This window comes from Octopus bimaculoides, chromosome 24, assembly GCF_001194135.2.
Source record: "Octopus bimaculoides isolate UCB-OBI-ISO-001 chromosome 24, ASM119413v2, whole genome shotgun sequence".
Classification (NCBI taxonomy): domain Eukaryota; kingdom Metazoa; phylum Mollusca; class Cephalopoda; order Octopoda; family Octopodidae; genus Octopus; species Octopus bimaculoides.
Genome location: NC_069004.1, coordinates 20,327,522 through 20,335,392, shown reverse-complemented (window position 1 = coordinate 20,335,392; position 7,871 = coordinate 20,327,522).

The following is a 7,871-nucleotide window of genomic DNA, read 5'->3' as shown; positions in this document are numbered from 1 at the left end:
AGTCATAACATTTGCAACCATCCTATAGAGGTATGGTCTTTTAAATGAAGTCGAATAAGACTACATTTTTAAAATTTTATGTTTTTGGTTATTTTAGAACTTCAAATTTTTTTTCTATAATTCTATTTATATAAATTTCAAGTTTTGTGGTGTTTGTGTTTGTAGGGACCTCAGTGCATTGCTTGGTTAACACGCAGGTTACGATTATAAAAAAGTGGGGGGAAATTGTCCTACAAAAATGAAAGTAAATTGCGATGGAAACTAAAAGTGACGATAACGACATCCCAAAACTTCATAAAACACATTTGATATCTGATATGTGGCCTTTCTATGTGGGTCAAGATAACTTCTATGCTCATGAAGTTGTCAATTATTTACTCAATGTTGTTGATCCAAACGATGACAGTGTTCATACACAGACTTCAGATGGGCAATGGATGCTCTCCAAGAAGAAACTTAAGCGTCAACGAGGGGCTGGTGCTGATTTACTTATGTCTGCATGAGCATGCGTGGCGAATGAAGTTAAGAGTTGCTTTCCAATAAATGTGACTGTTTTCATCAGATACAATATATATATATATATATATATATATATATGTGGTTTTCAATGTACCTTCTATACCAGTCATGGGGAACCTGCGGCTGCATGACTTTCTGAATGGTACACCCAATGAAAACTTATTTTAGATTTTTTTAGTTTAACAATAACAATCACCATCACAACAACACGAACAACGGTAACAACAGTCACTGCGACAACAACAGCGGCATTAGCAACACCGCCTCCAACAACAAATAACTTCAACTTCAACAACGACAGAAGGAAAGAGGAAAGTAGACAAACAGAAAAAGGAGAAACAGAGAGGTAATAAATGGATATATATCAACTTTCTATACAAGGGAGCAAGATAAGGAACGACGTCAAAAGGACTGACCTCCCTGTCAGAATCACGAGACGAGGCTACACCCTCAGACACTACCTCTCCCACAATAACAATATACAGGACACAATGCTGCCTGAACCAGTGCCCCATCAACGCAAAACAGCCAACGGACAGCGTCCGGCTCTGTTTTGAAACTCACGTGATATATGAGATGACTTTTTAACAAATCGGAAGGGTTGTGTACCACTCAGTTCTTCAGTGTGCGCTTTTCAGTGGCACTTGGCTCAACTATTTGCGTTAGACGGTGGACCGGTGACGGGGTCGTGGACATTACCTCCTAACTTTATGGTCTACCGCAGCTCTCGGCTGGGGATGCGGAGTTCTACGAAAAGCCGATAACAGCTGACAAAATACAGGAAGCTATAACGGACTGCATGATGGCGAAGTCGCCGGAGATGGATGGTTTAACCTTTGAGTTTTATCATAAATAGCAGAAAGACCACCCTCCGAGTGGTTTTCTCATGGCCTCTTCGAACCACAACCTTCGAAATGGAGTTGGCGGGAGTGGGGGCACATTTGTATGAAAAAAGTTTTGAAAACTCTTTTTTTACACCCCCTCTCTCATCATCCCAGTCCCGACCTATTTGGGCCAATTTCTTTTTGCGGATCTAGTTCAAAACGGGGGCACCAGTTTTCATTTATGTTTTATGTAGTGTTTTTGGTACCGAAAGACTTTCAAACTTCGTATACTTATCTATTTTGTGTTATAGAACAGAGAAAAATTTTTGTATTCGGAGTTATTTCATGTAAAAAATTGTCTTATTTTGATAATTTCAACCAATCACTGACAAGTATTCAGCTGTTTACACTTACTCCTTTGGCAGTTTAAGCGGTGTAAAGCGTATTTAATCTCCATTTATAATTTCGTTAACATCTGCCTGAACTGTATGTGTATAACATTTGCTTTTTTCACTTTCTTTCACGCGTGTTTATTTCGTTAACATCTGCCTGAACTGTATGAAAGGTTTATTAGCTACTGCCTAACCCTAACCCTACTGCCAATATGCTTCAGCCATTTTTTGACAAGGAAATAATAATTTTATCACCGCCAAAATCGTTTGAGAATCGTTTGTTTACGTAGTCAGCACTTACTGTATTCGGCTGAATGGACGTCAGTCATTGGTTGAAATTACAGAAATACGACAACTTTAACATGAAATAACTTGCGATGTACGTTTTTTTGTTTAGAAGACTAAGAGAAAAAGATGTTTTATATGACACATTCTACCAGTGTCCCAAGTTTCAAAGTGTTTCGTTAAGAAAATACTGGTGCCCCCGTTTTGAACTAGATCCCTCTTTGCACTTCAAAACCATGGGAAGAGCATTTTCGGTAATTTTTTTTTTTAATTGTTAATATTTTCAAAGGGAAAAGTGATTTAAGCGCGATTTGGCTGTTGTTTCTAGCATATCCAAAAACAACCCACCTCATTTCTTTATGACGCATATATTGATGTTTTTCAATATTTCCCCCCATAAATACATTTATATGCTACAAAACTGAAAATTTGAGAAACTTTTTGCAACCCCACTCCCTGCCCCGATTGGAGAGCCTGCGAAAGTCATTGCTGGTATTTATCCAGTGATTTTAAAAAAATTACGGAGATGTACTTGCATAGCAAGTGACTTAATCTGAGATCATGTGCTGAAACAAAAGCAATTGCAGAGTGGAAGATATTTGTAAACCATTCAAGAACACAAATACCATTAGTTTCATTTCAACATTAAAACTTCATTTATGTCAAGACATTTTCGTCGCTTTGAAACCGCGACCTGTTCACTGACAAAACTTCAGAAAAGTGATGCAGCACGAAGTTTTGTCAGTGAACAGCGCGCGCACACACACACACACACACACACACACACACGCACGCACATTCATTGCCTTTCATTTGTGAGTATGTGTATCTGTGTTCGCGCGAGTGTGTATTGGTGTGTGTGTGTGTGTGTGTGTGTGTGTGTGTGTGCGTGCGTCAGTGTTGAAGTTGTGTTTGGAAACTGTGAATAAGGTGCAACTTTCGAGTACTTGTCGGTAACTTGTTTTTCTCTCCTCGTCTTCTAATTATTCAACTTTCTCGGCTCTTCTCACAGCTATCCCGCGTTCAAAAATTATACGGGTATTTAAAAAAAAATTTCATTCAATAACTAATGTTTTTACATTACGTATACATTAATATCGAATTAAAATTTAAAAGAGAAAGTGAGAGACTCTGCAAATGAAAATGGAATACTCCGCAGTGAATGCAATGAATATTTAAATTTGAGAAGAATTGGACGCAGTGAATATATAAATTTGCGAGAAATTGGAGTTAAAAAAATTCAGTAAACTTGAGAAATCGAAATTATAGGAAATTTCTTAGAACATGAATTTATAAAAATATTTCCAGACGGTCAACCCTTAAATAATTGCTTTCGTTTAGTACTTTTAGTAATTGTTACATACCTAATTAATAAGCAGCGTTCTCCATTATAGTATAGATGTGCTACATTCGTTCGGAGGACTCTTGAGGGATGCCTGCCGCAACTAGCAGCAAAACGGGAGAATTCCCTGCCCCGCAAAAAGAGGTATGGTGGTACTGCTGAAGAAAGTTCCGAATACGGGGGTGGGATGATTTTAACAACTTCTGGCCATAACCTTGTTAAGTACAGAGTTGAAGATGTTGACCTAAGGTGTTAGCTAAAAGGTTGACGCTTGTCGTCGATAGGTGAGATACAGATATGTGCCTCTGGTACGTGAGGCTCAGATATGTGCTATATCAAACAGTTTTATCCATGACAACCTCCATCTCACGTGATACACCAAGAGTGAGGCTCTACGATCAATTTACATCAGTCTAAAGTGCTTGATAGAGTCGACCATCAATACTTGGTGGTTGTATTCTTGGCGGCTTTCCTCTAGGCGGCTGTCCTCTAGGCGGCTGTCCTCTAGGCGGCTGTCCTCTAGGCGGCTGTCCTCTTGGCGGTTGACCTTTTGGTGACTGTCCTCTTGACGGCTGTTTTGATCTTGTTTTGAGGAGTTGGATCTTTGCCGTGTACAACGACATTTGCTCGGTGGTCAGTGTAAATGACTACTTCTCTTAACCGCTTAGTATCATGCATTCGGTCCGACAAAGATGCCCCCTCTCTCCTCTTCTGTACGTATTGACTCTAGAGACACTACTGCAGAAGTTACATGTTTCAATGGGCATCCCGTGAGAACTAGGATGTGGAAGATCCATGTTTGCACATGCTGACGACGTCACCGTAATTGTATCGGACACGAAACACATCGAGTTGATCGGTTCAAATCTGAGGAACTATGAAGTGGCTAGTCCCACCCAGAAACGGGCTGAGAGGAAACTATCCCCAAAGGGCCGAGCGGAGGTGGAGAATGCTTATATTGTATCCGTCATCTATTACTGCCTGACCGTCGAGCCTTGTTCTGCTTCATGGTCGACCACATTGGAGTGAGTACTTGCTCTTCCGCTTTCTGTGAAGGGGATGTATTCTGTCAGTCAGACGGTCCATTTGTTGTCAACATCCGCTAAGAAGAGGAGTAGGCATACCATGGATTATAATGTGAAGACATGTGCTGAGGATGCGAGCGACATTTCCAGCGTTTACTTGACAGTGAACATGTGTGGTTGCCGTTTGTGACACGCGCCTTTCCGCAGCTGATCTTCTTGACTAAGTGTCAGTCATGAATCAAACGATGATTGAAACAAAGACCCTGGCACCTAGAGTGCCACTAGGCACTCACAGCCCTCTGCCAGTTAGGCTGTGCGGTCGGTGGGTGTTCGACCACTGCGTTCTAAAGAGGATTCTCGAGGAAGCTCTGAGCGTCACTGGAAATCAATATGCAGGTCTTTTCCGAAGAACTTTAGGGCCAGGCCCTGTACATAACTTCCAGAAATCCCTGGCCTGGTAGTGTTACCAGGTGGCATTGCCGGTTCGAGATAAACTCGACATCATAGTGTCGTCAACTGCACCTGATATGCGCAGAACGACGAAATCATTCTGTACGCACTCGTACAGTGATCGAGCACTGTTGACTTGTGGAGTTGTGTAGAACACCTGCTGTTTCGTGTAGTACGTATTTGGCTATCGACCGACTCTACTGTGAAGATCGCATCACCACCTTCTTTTGGCCGAGATGGACGAACATTTTTTTTCTGTTTGGTGGCCTTGGCGAAAGAAGTGGTGTAGAGGACACGACTGAGAGGGATGAAGACAGGCACTTTCCTCTTCGGCCAAAACGTCATAAACTTTTTCAGGTTCCACTTGGAAAGGAAAGTGAGGGTGCAGAGGGAGTTACTGTCTCTCAGTATATTTGTTGAAAGGTAGGTGAATGTAGCGAGAATGGCATGAGTAAATGAACCTGCTCCAAACATGCTGGAGTTTACAGAAAACAGAGAGGAACATTTGATATTTGTGTACCTAGTGAGCACAGTGACTTGGGAGCTGCAGGATTCGTTAGTCGCCTTTGGATGATGCTCCCTTCTTGTGACTATTTTATAATTTCATTATCAAATTGTTGCTTTTTATCGTTTACACTTCCCTTGTTTTGTATTGTCTTTGTTTTTGTGTGCGGCCCTTGTGGCCAATAAAAAAAGAATCATCATCATCATCATCATTATCATTATCATCATCATCATCTTTCAATTCTGCTTCCATTTCTTGCCGAGTGTCTTCCTGACACCTAGAGCAGAGAAACTAACTATATACATTGGGTAGGCCATTAAAATAAACATACCAGATTGTTCATTTACAAAGTCATTTGATAGAGAAAAGGGGAAGACAAAACACATAATAATTTTCAGGTCCTTTGCTGATCATTCCAAGTGCTCCAACAATCACTAGTATTGTAACCGTCTTGAGATGCAAATTTTGTACTCTCCTTCATAACAGAATGAAGCTTCTTAAGTCTTTTGCGGTTTTCAACGACTTTTAGCATCCAGTCGTTTGACGTTTCAAAATATTTGGCCAGTCCTTACATCTCCAGCATTGAGAGATTCATTGTCACTGTTCAAAGTCAGTGTGATTCTCCATGAACTCATACTTACAGACAAGAAGTTTCACAGAGTAGGTGTTATTTTATATATTTCCAGACATTTCTTAATCCAGCTATATGGTAGACTATCAAAAGCTTTTCTATAGTCTATCCAGGCTATCGGCAAGTTTTGTGTCGTTTGTGACAATCTTCCAAGATCATCTTATTGATGAGTAGCTGATCTTTACAACCATAGGACCCACGTTTACATCCTTTTTGCTCATTAGGAAATATGCCACTTTCTATTAAAAAAACTATAGGTATATTCAGTCAAAACAGATGTTAGTACTTCTGTTGGGTCAATATCTGTGTAGTTCTGTTTGGTCAATATCTGTGTAGTTCTGTTGGGTCAATATCTGTGTGACATTCTTCATGTATTTGATTTTCATCTGCCTTAGTGTTTATGGTGGGTTCAGAGAGTATTTCACTTTGCTTATCAATCACATTAACTCATTCGATCATTATTGCATTTCGTTGTGGTTAAGCAGGTTATGGGTCTATAATTTTTTGGTTCGTTTGTTTCTTCATTGGAAGTAGGAATGCTACACCATTAACAAGCCAAGAGGGAATCATACTAGGTTGTTGCTAAACATTGTTGTAAAATTTTGTTAGCAGTTCATGGCGTCTGAGAAGGCATCCACCCAGAAGTTAGAAATTTTATCCTTTCCTGGTGACTTCCATTTGCTTGACTTCCTGAGAGCAGATATTACATCCTCTACCTTGATACCATTCCACTTTTGCTCTTCTAAGGAGTATAAATTTGTAGATATTCTAAATTTGTAGATATCCAAGGGGCCTTTTCATTGTGTTTTTTTCTATCCCAATTTTATTCCAAAATTCCTGCACTTCTTTTGATGGGACAGATTTTACTGTAACTGGTATTTTCCCTATCTTCCTGTAAAAAGTTTTGGGGCTATTTTTGAACATGTTGTTGTCCTTGGAGAATCTAACGTGCTTTTCATACCTTGCTATGTGGGCAGCTTTAGTACATAAATTTTTCTTGATAGTTTCTATGATGGTATCGATGTCAAGTATGGTTTTCATATTATATTTTTCTTTTATTTTCGGATTTTTGTAGGTTTGATGATCTTGTCAAACTTAAGGTTTTTTAAAACATTCTATGTCAGACCTAAATAGCTGAATTTGGTGTTGAATACGCTCTTGCCAAGTAGGCTTTTTGTGGGAATGTTATCGTTTTCTTATCTTTTCACCACAGATGCATAGTACAGATGATTGAGATCTGTAATGTCTACATCATTAGCTGAAATTATATCCTTAAGTGCAAGGCGGATTTTACTAATTACTTTCAGGTTTTGATTAAATTGCGAACATTTGGGAGACTGTCGCGTTCATTCATACTGGTTTCTTTAATTTTCAGCCATTCAATCATGATTTGATTTTTTAGATCATGTAGTTCTGTTGGGTCAATATCTGTGTAACATTCTTCATCTATTTGATTTTCATCTGCCTTAGTGTTTATGGTTGGTTCAGAGAGTATTTCACTTTGCTTATCAATTACATTGACTCATTCAATCATTATTGCATTTTCATCAGACCTGGGTTGGTCTATAATTATTTCCTCTGTAGTATCTTCTTTAGCTGCAGCTTCGTTCCTTTTATCCCTTACTAATTGTTTAATTGGGTCAATCTATAATTCAGTTAGTAATTTCTTTTTCATAATGTTTCTTCTGACGTTGGCAAGTTTGTTACTATGTAAGTCTTACTTCAAGGTGTTTCTGCCTCCAGTTTAAATAGGTTTGTACAGTATTAGATTTATTTTGGGGGAAATACATGGCATGATAGAAGACCTTAAGAACTTCTTTATTATCTTCTCTAGACCATTTCTCATTCTTTTTTTAACCAGTTGAAGACACACGAGATGTCGAAATATCGTTCACCAG